Genomic DNA, 14,955 nt, shown 5'->3' with positions numbered 1-14,955 from the left:
CAGGCCCCGCCCCCAAAGGGCGGCACCTCCCAAAGCCCTTGTGTTTGGATTGGCTTTTCTCCTTCTAGTGCAGAGGCTCCGCCCACGTGACTGACAGGTGCCCGAGCAGACGTGTCCGGCTCTTCCGGTCCAGGTAGTCTTGGTGGTCGAGCCCGCCCCGCCTGTCTTTTCCGGTCTTAGTCCGGCGTGGCACCCCTTAGCAAGCTGGTTTGGACCTTGGATTCCTTCTTTGTTATGGCAACGCCCTTACTCTCCTTCCAGCCAGTCTGTCATGGCAGCGCCCTTCCTGACCCTTGTAGCTCTTTCCGTAGGCGCCTCCTAGTCCTAAAGCCATTCATGGTGGCTCACAGGCCTCACCGGAAGTAACTTACAGGAAGTGAGGCGGTGCTTCTGCCGGAAGCTATCGCAGCGCTGGGAAAGATGGCGGCGGTGGGCAACGCGGTTCCTTGCGAGGCCCGGCCTGGCGGGGCCCGGGGCAACGGGCCTGCTCAACCTGGGCCGCGACCGCGGCCGGCGCTGGCCGCTGGACCAGCGCTCATAGCGAATGGCGACGAACTGGTGGCCGCCGTGTGGCCATACCGGCGGCTGGCCCTTCTGCGGCGCCTCACCGTGCTGCCGTTCGCGGGGCTGCTCTACCCAGCTTGGCTGGGCGCCGCCGCCAGCGGTTGCTGGGGCTGGGGCAGCAGCTGGACCCAAATCCCCGAGGCCGCTCTGCTAGCGCTCGCCACCATCTGCCTCGCGCACGCACTCACTGTCCTGTCTGGGCATTGGTCTGTGCACGCGCACTGCGCGCTCACCTGCACCCCGGTAAGTGCGCGCGCACGATCCCAACCCAGACCCAGGCACGATGTGGCCTAGCAGGGGTCCCCAGTCCGGTCTGCAGCCTTTCAATTGCAAGGCCAGAGTCTCCAGAGGCGCCTTCTCCCCTCTGGCTTAGGCCTGATTCTGACCCCCATACGACTGTGCTGTGGTCATTTTGATTCGCGAGAAACACGTAACAGACTTAGCGCGGAACCCATATGTTACTGTTTGTGTGAATTGTTATCTTAGCTCCCATATGACGTGCTGTTCTTGGAACGGTCCTACCTTCCTTCTCCATCGTCTCCTACCTTGGTTTTTTCTGTTTTTTATAAGACAGGGTTTCATTATGAAGCCCTGGCTCGTCTGGTACTCATAGATATCTGCCTACCTCTGTCTCTAGCGTGCTGGGATTAAAAGCCTGTGCTACCATTTCTGGTTCCAATTTTTTTTTCCTCCCCGAAGTGTGAGGCTAGACCGGTGGGATGATTCCCCTAATCTATGTTCAGCCTCTGTCCCTTGCTAGACCCAAAGGAGCATGTAGTTCATCCTGGTGCTTAAGATGAGCAGGAGCTAGTTGTAAGTGAAGTAACTAACAGCTTAGAGTCTCATGGTGTCTGTCTATAAAATAAGGGTGGTTAATAAGAAGAGGGTTTGTCAGGGTATGCAGCAAGACTGCAGGGGTCCAAGTTCAGAATTTTAAATATAGTGCCACTACAGGAAGCAGAGACCCCAAGGTGCTCTAGGTTGGCAGGTAGCACCCAGTGACCTCACTACAGATCACACTAAATTTGAAGCCTGTGGCACTGATAACAGCTCAAGCCAGCATCCTTTCTAATCCCAGTGCTGGCTTGGTCCCCAGGAAAGGAGGAAGTGTCAAGGACTGCAGGAAAAACCAGAATACCCTTACTTACCTTCTCTGGCTCTGTGTGCATTGACTCCTCAGTCCCAAGAGAGTGCACCCTGTTGCCTCCTTCATTAATATGTGTCCTGCAGAGGGGCCTGAATTTCTGAGCTTGGCACCAAGGGTTGGGGGTGAGTTGTAGGGGGTGAGTGTGGGATACTCAATCCTAGCAGTCTAGCTGCCTTTTGGACTGTGGCTAAACCATTGTAGCTGACAACTTCCTCTCCCAGGATGGAGAACTGAGTGGGAGGAGCTAAGCAGCCTTGGGTGAGGAGAGAGATCAGGGTTTGCTTCTCTCTGGGTTTCAGTTTCAGCCTGCTGTAAAGTGAAAGCTGAAGCGCCTCCCTCAAGGATCACTGAGGGAGGCTAAGACAAACACCCTACATAGTACTGTGTGCTTGCCTTCTGTGTTATTTAAGCTCATCATTGTGTGTTTGTTCCTGTTTTTCTCTATGGTTCCAGGGCCATGCAGTCCCTTGGGAGTGGCATTCCTTCAGGGTTACCACTGTGTGTCCCTCCTCCACCTCTAGTCATTGCAAGGTGTAGCAAAACAGCTCATGGGGGAGTGTTTCTTGTGTCAGGAAAGTAGCATGGAGAGAACTCGCTGGAAGAAGGTGGAATCATTCGTTATTTCAGAAGACATAACACTAAGAGAGTCCCAGGGAACTTTATATGGGGCCACCTGGGGAGGGCTCCACAGTAGGTGACAAAGGCCTAGACAATCAGGAGAGCTGGCCTCTCCTTGTGTGTGCTTTCCTGCAAAGACAGTGGTGTAGAGGAAGGAGGCAGGACCAGTCTCTTGACATCACCATGCAGTGTAGTCATCCACATAATTGAGTTTCCTCTAGGGAACCTCACAGTTAAGTTACCAAGAAAAAAATCCCATAGTGTTATAAGTAGGCTTATGGTTTGTGTCCCATTCATAGCTGTCTTTGGTTGCATGTGCCCACAGGCTGTAGGTAGGACATGATTGGATATCAAGACTCTTAGCTCAGACACAGGCAAGCCTGAGTGTCCAGTGTACTAGGGAGCAGTTAGCAAGCCAGAGAGAGCCAGTGTGGCAGCAAGTGGGCTGTGGCAAGACTTGAGTCATATGAATGGAGAGCAAATTAAATGTTCTTTTTGATTTTGAGTTCGTGTTCAGAATCCTGGATGACGAGCAAGCTTGTGACCTCAGCTTTCTACTACAGGACCAGTGATCAAGTAGAGTATGATCAAGCCAGCACTAGAGCTAAGGACATATTCATAACGTTATGTGGCACCCACACTCATCTGTCCATGTGAGGGCATCACTTTGGGTTGAAAAGGGCTCAATAACAATCTTTGGCTTTTGACAGGAGTATGACCCAAGCAGAGCGACCTTTGTGAAGGTGGTGCCAACCCCCAATAATGGCTCCACTGAGCTGGTAGCCCTGCACCGTGACAAGGTGGGTAGGGATGTCCTGCAGGGTGACTGGAATAGGCATTTGTGAAGTATTCCTGAGCACTGATGTCCTCCCCACGCCCAACCCAGGGTGAAGATGGGCTGGAAGTGCTATCATTTGAATTCCAGAAGATCAAATATTCCTATGATGCCCTGGAGAAAAAGCAGTTCCTCCCGGTGGCCTTCCCAGTGGGGAATGCCTTCTCCTATTATCAGAACAACAGAGGCTTCCAGGAAGACTCGGAGATCCGAGCTGCGGAGAAGAAGTTTGGGAGCAACAAGTGAGTCCTTGTCTTCCCAGGGGCCCCTGTGCACCGCTGCCCTGCTCTGCTCCTGGTCAGGGAACCCTGGCAATAGGGCAGAGGCTCTGCTTTTAAGCCAAAAATGCTAGGTAACAGTGGCCTGGTTTGAGAAAGCTGATCTGCTCTAGTTTCCTCTGAACTTGTCCCGCCAACAGCGCCCTTAGAGGGCCAGGAGCCTCTGCTTTGTGGTGTAAGACCTTGGTTGGGAGGGTTGCCCTGTCCTGAGGGACCATTCTCCATTTGTTTTGTGACTCTTGTATTTCTTCTCTTGATTTGTGTGGTAGTGGGTGGGTATGCATGGCGCGTTGCAAATATATGTGGAGGGTAGAGGTCAGCTTCAGGTGCCATCCCAGCAACCATCCACCTTTTTTTTTTTTTAAAAGACAGAGTCTCTCTGAATTGGAGCTCACTAAATAGGCTTACTAGTAGCAACCACCAGCAATCCTCCTGTCTCTACCCTGCCAGTGTTCCCAAGGTTCATGCCACTACACTTGGTTTTTTAACGTGGAGTCTGGGACTTGAACTTAGGTCCTTGTGCTTATAAGGCAAGCACTTTATCAAATGAGCCATCTCCTTGGTCTGCCCTCCCTAACAAACATGGAATTAGATTTTTTTTTTCTTGACAGGATTTCTCTGTATAGCTCCTGGCTGTCCTGAAACTCACTCTGTAGGGATTAAAGTGGTATGCACCACTGCACAGCATGAAATTAGATTCCATCTTGAAATTTCTGTTCAGCTATTTGTGTTCGTATGCATCTCCACATACTGGAAATGGTGATGACGCACCCTCAGTGGGGTTGGAGTACGACTCAGTGGTACTGCTGCCTGTGTCACTAATTTGATATTCTTATCTTGCCCTGGGGTGGATGGCATTGGGAAGAGCCTGTCACAGGGTTCAGCAGAGCAAGGGGCTCAGTGGGTGAGGACAGCACATTGCCAGCCAACCTGCGCTGGACTGCCGAGCAAGCCAGGAGGAGCATGAGTGCAGCCTCCCATCTTGGGTAGCCTGTGTCTTTGGAAACCCACAGAGGTTCCAAGTTGGAGGTGGCAGGGCCAGGGTCTCCTCTTCTTCAGCCTCATCCAGGAATTTGACGGGTATGATCTCTTACAGGGCCGAGATGGTGGTGCCTGACTTCTCCGAACTTTTCAAGGAGAGAGCCACAGCCCCTTTCTTCGTGTTTCAGGTAACAACAACTCTGGCCCTTGCACCAGCTTTCTTCTTTGGGGGCTGTTGCAGCCGGAGTAAGCCTAGCTGCCATTGCAAACCCCAGAGCCTCTCCCTGCCCTCAAGGATCATTGGTGTTTGCTGGGGTTTCTGGGTACAGGCGGGTGGGCAAGGCCTGACAGACTGCTGACTCACAGGTGTTCTGCGTCGGGCTCTGGTGCCTGGATGAGTATTGGTACTACAGTGTCTTCACTCTGTCCATGCTGGTGGCTTTCGAGGCTTCCCTAGTGCAGCAGCAGATGAGGAACATGTCAGAGATCCGAAAGATGGGCAACAAGCCCCACATGATACAGGTGTGGCTGATGGGACAGGTGGAATGGTAACCCTGCCAGCCCCGGGTGAGCACCATGCATATTCTGTGTGACATACTTCCCTACTCATACTTCCAGGTCTACCGCAAACCGAAAATGGAGGCCCGTCGCCAGTGATGAGATTGTTCCTGGGACATCGTGTCCATCGGTGAGGCAGGATTTCTCTCCCCCAGACAGAAACCCTTACTTAGTCTGTGGCTGATCCTCCTGCCTGCGTGTTGCAGGCCGATCCCCCAGGAGAACCTGGTGCCATGCGATGTGCTTCTGCTTCGGGGCCGCTGCATCGTGGACGAGGCGATGCTCACAGGGGAATCGGTGCCACAGATGAAGGTGATGGGTGGAATCCACAGTGCGCTAGCCAGTTCATGAAGACAGACATAGAGCAGGCGAGGCCAGTGGGCTGGAGTCATCTCCATAGGTGTGAGTGGGCCAGCACATCCAGTCAGGATGGGAGTCTCTGTACCATTGAGGAGGTCTAATGCAGATCACCGGGCATTAGCTCCACAAGTCCTGTGGTGAGAACGCAACAGCCAAGGAGCCCAGGTGGATAGGATTTGCTGATCTAGGCAGGGGGCACTCCGGTAGTCAGACAACTCCCTGGGGGCCAGCCCTCCAGAGATGCAGCCTACTAATGCCTCAGCCCTGGAAAGCTGAAGCGAGGCAATCATCCAGTTCTGACGTTTTCTTTCTCAGGAGCCCATTGAAGACCTGAACCCAGACCATGTCCTAGACCTGCAAGCCGATGCCCGGCTACATGTCATCTTTGGGGGCACCAAAGTGGTACAGCACATCCCCCCACAGAAGGCGACCTCTGGCCTGAAGTGTAGGTGCCTTGAGGGTGTCCTGGGTGCTCTGCATCTGTACCATGTACATGAGACAGGTGTTAATGACACACGCCTCTACTTGTCTCCTCAGCGGTTGACAATGGATGTGTGGCCTACGTCCTGAGGACTGGATTCAACACTTCCCAGGTATGGGAGGGCCCAAAGTGTGTGATGGATCCTTCTAGAACATTCACCCTAAGGCTAGTGCAGGCCTTACCATCATAGTGCTGCCTGCTTTCCCTGGCCTGAGATAACTGGGTGTGCCCACGGCAGTCTGGTGTACCATCCTAGGAAGGGGTGTTAAGTGAGGTGCTCTGGAAATGCTTCAGGGTTCTGCCTGGAGGGTGATGAAAGCCTGGCTTCTCCTTTGCACTTGCTGCCCCTCCCGTGGCCCTGTGGTGGGTGTTGCTGTTTCCTAGAAAGAGAAGCCAGCCTCAGTGCTCTCGGGGACGGGAGGCTACTGTCCCCCATAAACCTCCTAGGAAAGACTGTTCCCCCACCCCATCCCTGCAGGGCAAGCTGCTGCGTACAATTCTCTTTGGGGTGAAGCGGGTGACTGCGAACAACCTGGAGACCTTCATCTTCATCCTCTTCCTCCTGGTGTTTGCTGTTGCTGCCGCTGCGTATGTGTGGATTGAAGGTAAGCACCCTGACAGCTCCTGCTCCACAGCCCCGCCCCTGCCCCAGGCTTCCAGGCCCTGTTTCCACAGGGACCAAGACCCCAGCCGGAACCGCTACAAGCTCTTCCTCGAGTGTACCCTCATCCTCACCTCGGTTGTACCCCCTGAACTGCCCATTGAGCTGTCCCTGGCTGTCAACACCTCCCTCATAGCCCTGGCCAAGCTCTGTGAGTACCGAGTGATTGGTGGGGCAGGGCACAGCAAGCGGGAGTCTGGAGGGATCCCCTGACTCCAGTCCCCATACCCAACCCCCAGACATGTACTGCACAGAGCCTTTCCGGATCCCCTTTGCTGGCAAGGTCGAAGTATGCTGCTTTGACAAGACGGGTACCTTGACCAGTGACAGCCTGGTGGTGCGTGGTGTGGCAGGGCTGAGGTGAGCATAAAAGGACTCCCCACCACCACCATCCTTCCCACCCCCAGCAAACAGAACCAAGCTTGACCTGAGCCCCTACACTGAAGCCCTGCTTATGAGGTTCCATTATGAGGGTCTTAGGTGGATATCAGGATGAGTGGTATCGGGTAGGGAGATAGATTCTGAGCAGCTGGCACAGATCTGGGGCCTCGTCTGTTGTGATCTCAGGAGTCATCCTTGAGGCCAGTAGTCTCAGAAGGTGGTCCCTGGTAGAGGTGCAGCTCACCCGCCCTCCTCTATCCATCTTGTACTAACTGTACCCTTCTTTGCAGAGATGGGAAGGAGGTGACCCCAGTGTCCAGCATTCCCATAGAGACACACCGCGCCCTGGCTTCCTGCCACTCACTCATGCAGCTGGAGGACGGCACCCTAGTGGGTGACCCCTAGAGAAGGCCATGCTGACAGCTGTGGACTGGACACTGACCAAAGGTGAGGGGCTGGAATTCAAGGCCTGGCATGGGTGGCCTCTCTGTCCTGGGCGGGCTCGCCCATGATGGCAGCATTCTTCCAGGCTAGTGCCAGGCTGGCCTCACATCGGTATCTTTTTGGGTCAGTGTCTAGTCTTCCATGACTGATCCACTTGCCTGCTGTGACCAGCAGGATTCTGGGGATGCTGGGGTGGAAAACTGGGCAGAGTGTGGGGGGCTTGCTACCTCTCCGGAGCGAAGCCCTCAGGACTCGTACTTATTTGTTTTCCAGATGAGAAAGTATTCCCCGAAGTATTAAAACTCAGGGGCTGAAAATTCACCAGCGCTTTCATTTTGCCAGTGCCCTAAAGCGAATGTCCGTGCTCGCCTCCTACGAGAAGCTCGGCTCCACTGACCTCTGCTACATCGCGGCTGTGAAGGGGCCCCTGAAACCCTGCACTCCATGGTGAGCCAGCCCCAACCCTGGGTTAAGGGCAGTCAGGGATCAGGCAGTGACGTCCCCCTGTGTTCCATGCAGTTTTCCCAGTGCCCAGCTGACTACCACCACATCCACACTGAGATCTCTCGGGAAGGAGCCCGAGTCCTGGCTCTGGGGTACAAGGAGCTAGGCATCTCACGCATCAGCAGGTGAGGGTCTGCCATGCTCGTCAACCCTTCTACCCTGCCACATGAGTGGGAATGAGCACAGTTTCATGTTACCTTTCTCTGCTCTGGATGTCCTGGCACTTCCTCAGGGAAGGCCAGAAGGCGTTTCAGATTCCACCATTCTTGTCCCTGTCAGCTGGTGATCAGAAGGCCATAGTGGATCCATGCCCCTCCGTCTGCTTCCCTTCCTCTGTCCCTGCCCTTCTTCGCAGCCTCTGACAGTGCAGCTGCCCTTGGACCTACTTCTTGGTCCCGGTCCAGTCTGCTTACCTGTGACAGCCAAACATCCCTCTAGACCTTACTGTCAGCCGACAGCCCTGAGATGGAGACCCACTCCAGCCAGGACGCAAAGCCTCTGCCCTCCTGCATTGTGCCTGTCCCCTGGTCCTGTCCACCCTGACCCCCACCTTCACTCTTATTCTACCGTGTCTTCTGTGATCTTCATCACCTGCCTTCCCTGGTACTTTGTGGGTACCCTGAGGGTGGTGGCCCTGTGCAGTCCCACTTTTTGAATTGAGCCACAGAGGGCTCTGTGATGTGTCCATGTCTACAGTCACAAGGTATAGGCCACAGCTGGGTCTAGACCTCCCACATCATTAGCTGGACCCCACTTGCACCTGCCTTCCTCTCCCCTCTTAACGCTGACATTTCTCTTCTTAGGGACTGGGCCTCTTCTCTGCCAGCACCATCACACACATGCACAGTGGCTCTACCTCCTGAGGCACTTGTAACCTGCTTTCCTGACTGGGTTCCTCTCAGGGAGGTTTGAAGAGGCTGGTGGGGAGGACAGACGGTGAAGGTATCCTGCATCTGTCCACAGGCCCGGGAGGTCAAGCGGGAGGCACTGGAGTGCAGCCTCAAGTTCGTGGGCTTCATTGTGGTCTCCTGTCCACTCAAGGCGGACTCAAAGGCTGTGATCCGAGAGATCCAGAACGCATCCCACAGGGTAGGAGCAAAGTGCGAAGTGGGAGCAGAGAGCCGTGACAGCTCCAGTTCTCAGTAGTGATGGGTTTTAAGCTGGGTGTAGATATGGCTGGCACTTCAGGACTGGGTAGAGGATCCTCTGTTACACGGTCCCCTCTTAGAACATACATCACCTCCTCAGACTTTCTGTGACTATGAGAAGGAAGCAGAAGTTGGAGGTAAGGGATCTGGAGACCATGTCTGTCCTGGTGAACAGTCTCAGAGAGGCACATAAGACAACTGGTCCCCATTGAGCCCTTAGATCATAGCCTACTTATCTGCCTTTCCCATCACTAAAATGTTCTCAGTACAAGCAGGTACCAGGCCCTGAACACTTGACAGCCAAGAGCTAATTCTTAATTGGTGTTTTTAAGTAAAATCAATAAGCTGAATGTAGTGACATGCCCATTACCCTAGAGAGGCAGAAGTCAGCGTGTCAATTTGAGTTTAGGGTCAGTATGGTCTACATAGTGAGTCCAAGGCCAGCCAGGCCTTCATGGTGAGACCTTGGCCCAAAAGCAAGAAGTAGGATCCCAAGAGTTGGCTCAGCAGTTAAGAGAACTTGGTACTTAGTCATGAGGACCAAAGTTTGGATCCTGACACCCACAAAATACCTATAACTCCAGCTGTGAGAAATCAGACATCTCTTTTGGCCTTCATATCCAAAGGCACATGCACCCATTCCTAAAAACACATAATAAAAAGTGAATTGCTTTAAGAAGCAATGCGTTGAGGCTGAAGTGTGCTCAGTGTGTGAGCAGCCCCGGTGCCAGCCTCGCTGATGAGCCTTGCCGTTTGGACAGCACAGCCTGGGGTAGTACCTGTGCTGTCCGTAGAGGTTGTGGCCTTTTCCCTCATACTTTCTTAGGAGGAGCTGTGAGGCCAAGGTAAGAATTCTGCCCAACAAATCTTCCCTGCTAAGCCTTGTCCCCTGTCCCATAGGTGGTCATGATCACAGGGGACAACCCACTCACTGCCTGCCATGTGGCTCAGGAGCTACACTTCATTGAAAAGGCTCACACGCTCATCTTGCATCCTCCCTCTGAGAAAGGTGAGACTGGGTAGCTGGGGCCCTAGTCCAGGACCAGTGCCTTACCACTATTTACTGCTGATCACAATTGATGCCAGCCCACTATGAGGAGGCCCTGGAACATAGGCAGTGTGGGTGTGTGTGTAGAGCACCAATGGACTCCTGAGTCTGCCTTGCGTGTTTACAACAGGCCTCATGCACACTGCCAGACAGGTACTCATTCATCATCCTTGCCCACCTTGGGCTGGGCAGGTCACTCCTGTGCCACTGCCTATGCGTTGCTAGGTGCCCAACACTGAGGATGGTAGATCCTGGGTAAAAGGCACAGCATGTTCTTAGCACATCTGTCTGCCCTGCACTGTGGGCAGCTCTGTGCACAATGTAAGGAGGAGATAAACTGCTAAGCTGACTATTGGCATCTTACGTGAAAGCAAGGAGGCTGGGACTCAAAAGTCTACTTAGCTAAGTGTGAGGGTGCACTCCTGTCAGCCCAGCTCTTGAGGCAGGAAGATTGCTGTTAGTTCCAGGCCAGCCTGGGCTACACAGTGGCTTTCAGGCCAGTTTTTGCATACATATCTTCTGAGACCAGGCTTCAGAATCTTTCCTACGTAAGCAAGTAAACCCACTCTTTTTATTTTTTTGTTTTTCGAGACAGGGTTTCTCTGTGTAGCTTTGGTGCCTTTCCTGGAACTCACTTTGTAGCCCAGGCTGGCTTCAGACTCACAGAGATCCGCCTGCCTCTGCCTCCCGAGTGCTGGGACTAAAGGCGTGCGCCGCCGCCGCCGCCGCCGCCGCCGCCGCCGCCACCACCCTGCTGTGAACCCCCTTATTGCTCGGGTCACTTACTGTCACTTACTGCAGGACCCATATGAGGAGCAGTGGGTGCCCAAAGCCGGATGGCAGAATGGGAGGTGGGAAGTGTACCCAGGGAGGAAGCCTTCCAGAAATTGCCCACTTCTCTGCTTCTCAGAGAACTCAGTCATCACTCTTAACTGTTGGCCCCACGTCTCCCTCCATTCCAGCCCCTGTGTGCTATGTTCTTCTTGGACCTGAGGGTTGTGGACAGGTGACCCTAAAAAGTGGGTCCCATGGGGCTTAGCATGGGCGGGATCCCGGCTCCGAGAGGGCTGGAGTTGAGGCTGGCGATAGAGAGATCTGTTAGATGAGGGTCTGTGTTGTGTAACTTCTGAGGGAGATGGTGGCTTGACTGCCGAGACCAGCTGCCTGGGTTTGCATCCAGCCCTCCTGCAGCTGCTGAACAGGACTCAGTTCCCGAGTCCTCGTTTTCTTGCCTGTACCTGTGTGTGTTCCCTGTGAGATGCCCAGGCAGGGTCAGTTCTGGGGAAGCTGTGCTCTTGGCCCTGGAGTCCCAACCCTGACGGTAGATGTGACCCACAGCCAGCCGTGTGAGTGGCGCTCCATCGATAGCAGCATCGTGCTGCCTCTGACCCTGGCTCCCCCAAGGCCCTGGCCCTGGAGCACGCACTGTGCCTCACGGGTGATGGCTTGGCTCACCTGCAGGCTGTGGACCCCCAGCAGCTGCTACGCCTCATCCCACATGTGCAAGTGTTTGCCCGTGTGGCCCCAAGCAGAAGGTATGTGCAGGACCCTAGGGTTGGGCACTGGGGCTTTGGGAGTGGCTACAGCCCTATTTATCTCAATGTCTACCGTGCAGGAATTTGTCATCACTAGCCTGAAAGAGCTGGGCTATGTGACCCTCATGTGTGAGATGGCACCAATGACGTGGGCGCACTGAAGCATGCTGATGTGGTGAGCTCCAGTAGCTGGGCTGGGTCTCCATCACTAGTGTAGGGACAGCTCACCCAGCCCTGCTGCTCATAGTCAGGGGTGTTTGAGTCTTAGGAGAGGAGCTGGAGTATGCTCTGTGGACAGTGCCTGCCTAGAATCCTCCAATGAGAGCCGGGGGTGTGGCGCAGTGTAGAGGTCTTCCTTATATGTACACAGCCCTGGATTTCATCCCAAACACTGAAAAAAGAAGTAATTTTAACTAATAACCTCCCTGGGCAGTGGTGCTCATCCAGGCAGAGCTCAAGAGAATCAGGGGTCCAAGTTCATTCTTGCCCATACCTAGCAAGGCTACATGGAACCTTGTCTTTTAAAAAGAAATCTTGAGGGGGGCTACAAGGCCAGGGAAGGGTACAGGCATGAGGAACCGAGGACAGGAGGAAAGAGGAAGTTGGGGCATTGTAATGAATCCCACAACCAGGTATGGTTACCACAGGTCACTGTCCAGCAGTGTTGACACCCTGACTGCAAAGGCTGAGCTTTGGTCTTCGTTCTTTTCCATTTGACCTGCATTGTCTGCAGTTCTTACCCTCACAGACTTTTCTCTCGAGTCATTAGTTTTAGAGGCCAGCAGTTTTCAGTTGCTCACTTTAGGTTCTGATGGGATTTTGTGCTCATTTGAGCCTGATCTTGCTGTGTTGCCTGGCCTGGAACTCAGGCCCCTGCTGCTGCCTCCTGAGGGCAGATCACAGCTGTGCCTGTGTCAGCACGGTTCTGACCCGGGAGTCGGGTGCTCTCCATTCGACGTCTTGGGACTTCTACTTCCTATTTCAAATAGCAACTGTTCACATTCCCTCTTTACAAAATGAAAGTGATGCTTTTTAAAAAAAAGTTGGTTCTGGCTGGGCTGTGGTGGCGCACCCTTTAATCCAGCTCCCAGGAGCAGAGGCAGGTGGATCTCTGAGTTCAAGGACAGCCTGGTCTACAAATAGAGTCCCGGACAGCCAGGACTACACAGAGAAACCCTGTCAGGAAAAAAAAGAAAACTGGTTCTGGGATTGCCCTTGGGACTTGAGCGTGGGTAGGCAGTATTCTACCCCTGCACTACGTCCCCAGTCTTGCTTCATTTTTCCATCCAGTGTTTTAAAATAAGTTATTAGTATGTGTGATGTGTGTTCATGCTGGTGGAGTGCATGCCTGCTACCACATAGCTGTAAAGTCAGAGGACAGCTTTGTGGAATTGGTTCTCTTCACATTCACACGAATGCCAGGAATGTGTGGGAAGTGCTTTTATCTGCCAAGCCATTCTCCAGCGAAACAAGGTGCCAGTCTCTGAGGCCCCATAGGCAGTCAGGTGAAATGGGATCTTGGAACTGGTGGGTGGTGAGCTCAGCCTGACGTCTAGCTCTGCAGCTGGACACTGTACCTGCCTCTGGGCCGCTTTCCATCAGTCCTCCCCAATACTTTCTCAGGTGTAGCACTCCTGGCCAATGCCCCTGAGAGGGTTGTAGAACGGCGGCGGCGGCCAAGGACAGCCCGGTCCTGAGCAACAGTGGCCCCAGAGTCTCCTCCAGGTCAACCAAACAGAGGTCGGCACTCCTGTCCTCTGAGGAGCCGCTAGCCTCCCACAGGGTGAGTGTTCAGATTGGAAATGCCCATAACCCTTGCTATGCCAGGGCTGACCCCTGCTGCCCACCCCACAGGACCGCCTGAGCCAGGTGCTTCGAGACCTGGAGGATGAGAGCACCCCCATTGTGAAGCTGGGGGATGCCAGCATTGCAGCACCCTTCACCTCCAAGCTGTCCTCCATCCAATGCAGTGAGTCCCAAGCACCCAGCCCTGCCCCTTCCTGGAGCCCCTGCCCACCCAGCACCATGCCACTCACGCCCTGCTTTCCCACAGTCTGCCACGTGATCAAGCAGGGCCGTTGCACGTTGGTGACGACACTACAGATGTTCAAGATCCTGCCCTCAATGCCCTCATCCTGGCATATAGCCAAAGTGTCCTCTACCTGGAGGGTGTCAAGTTCAGTGACTTCCAGGCCACCCTGCAGGGCTGCTGCTGGCCGGCTGCTTCCTCTTCATCTCACGCTCCAAGGTGGGCCATGCACCGCCTAGGGCTGGCCATAGGACATTTCAAGAGCTCTTGTGGATTGGAATTCTCATCCTCAAGTTACAGACAGAGACCTAGAGCCCCGAGGCAGGAGTGTCCCGAGACGGCACAGGCATGCAGACAGGGTCAAGCCTGGATAGCTGCCAGTGATATTGCTTAGGGTATACCCCTGTCTGTGAGCTTGGGGTTCAGGCAGGTCACAGTCCCCAGGGCAAAGGAAATGATGAATAAGAGCAAGCAGAGGACATAGTGCTGTGAGGGGAAAGTGTGTCACAGACTTCAGGGCCTGGCCTAAGGGATAGCCAGGGAGGCCTCCTGAGGAAAAAGGGTGCTGCCACAACCAGGAGTCTGTACTGATCACTGGTGTGGCGAAATAGAGGTCCCGTAGTCATGGATGTGTGCAACTTCCCATCAGGGTGAGAAAGGCTGCACAGGACACCTTGAAACAAAAAGATCTGTCTTGGCTTAGGCTTCCAGAAGTTTCAGGCCATACATATTTAGAGCTCTGCACCTCACAGCAGCTAAAAGAGGAAGGCCTGGGATTGTCCCCAAGGCTGTACTCCCTTGATGCTGGCCCCACCATTTCAGCTTCCCCAGTCCAGGCATAGGTCAGAGCCTAGGATTAGTCACTTTCCAAATCCCCTACTGTAACTGTTCCCTGGGTCTTCTGAGCACATTTCAGATCCCACCTTAATAGGATGGGAAGCTAGCAGTCTGGACCAGGCCTAGACTCTGACTGTCATCTTGGGAGTAGGGAGAGGAAATCTGGTTCCTGATGGAGACCTCCATTGCTACCATGGAGTATAGACTTTTGGGCATAGGCAGTCCCAAGATCAGGATGAAACAAGATGCCTGCGGAGACAGGAGTATCATCTCTCTACCTGTTGAGTGAGTAAGCTGGCTCTGACGGTCGGTCCTGCCCCACAGCCTCTCAAGACTCTCTCCCGAGAGCGGCCCCTGCCCAACATCTTCAACCTGTACACCATCCTCACAGTGATGCTGCAGTTCTCTGTCCACTTTCTGAGCCTCGTCTACCTGTACCGTGAGGCCCAGGCACGCAGCCCTGAGAAGTAAGTGGGGTTGGTTCCAGGAGGAGAGGAGGGAGGAACAGCCAGGCAGGCCCTGGCTCTCTGTCCGGGCAGTGGGAAG

The 14,955-nt window shown here is 54.0% G+C and overlaps 1 pseudogene; it reads left to right on the top strand.

Moving 5' to 3' along the window:
* Window positions 1-389: 389 nt before the first annotated feature.
* On the top strand, window positions 390-14,949 carry LOC114682870 (annotated as a pseudogene).
* The last annotated feature ends 6 nt before the right edge of the window (window positions 14,950-14,955 follow it).

This window comes from Peromyscus leucopus, chromosome 17 (assembly GCF_004664715.2).
Source record: "Peromyscus leucopus breed LL Stock chromosome 17, UCI_PerLeu_2.1, whole genome shotgun sequence".
Taxonomy (NCBI): Eukaryota; Metazoa; Chordata; class Mammalia; order Rodentia; family Cricetidae; genus Peromyscus; species Peromyscus leucopus.
This window is presented reverse-complemented; position numbering and strand designations above follow the sequence as displayed.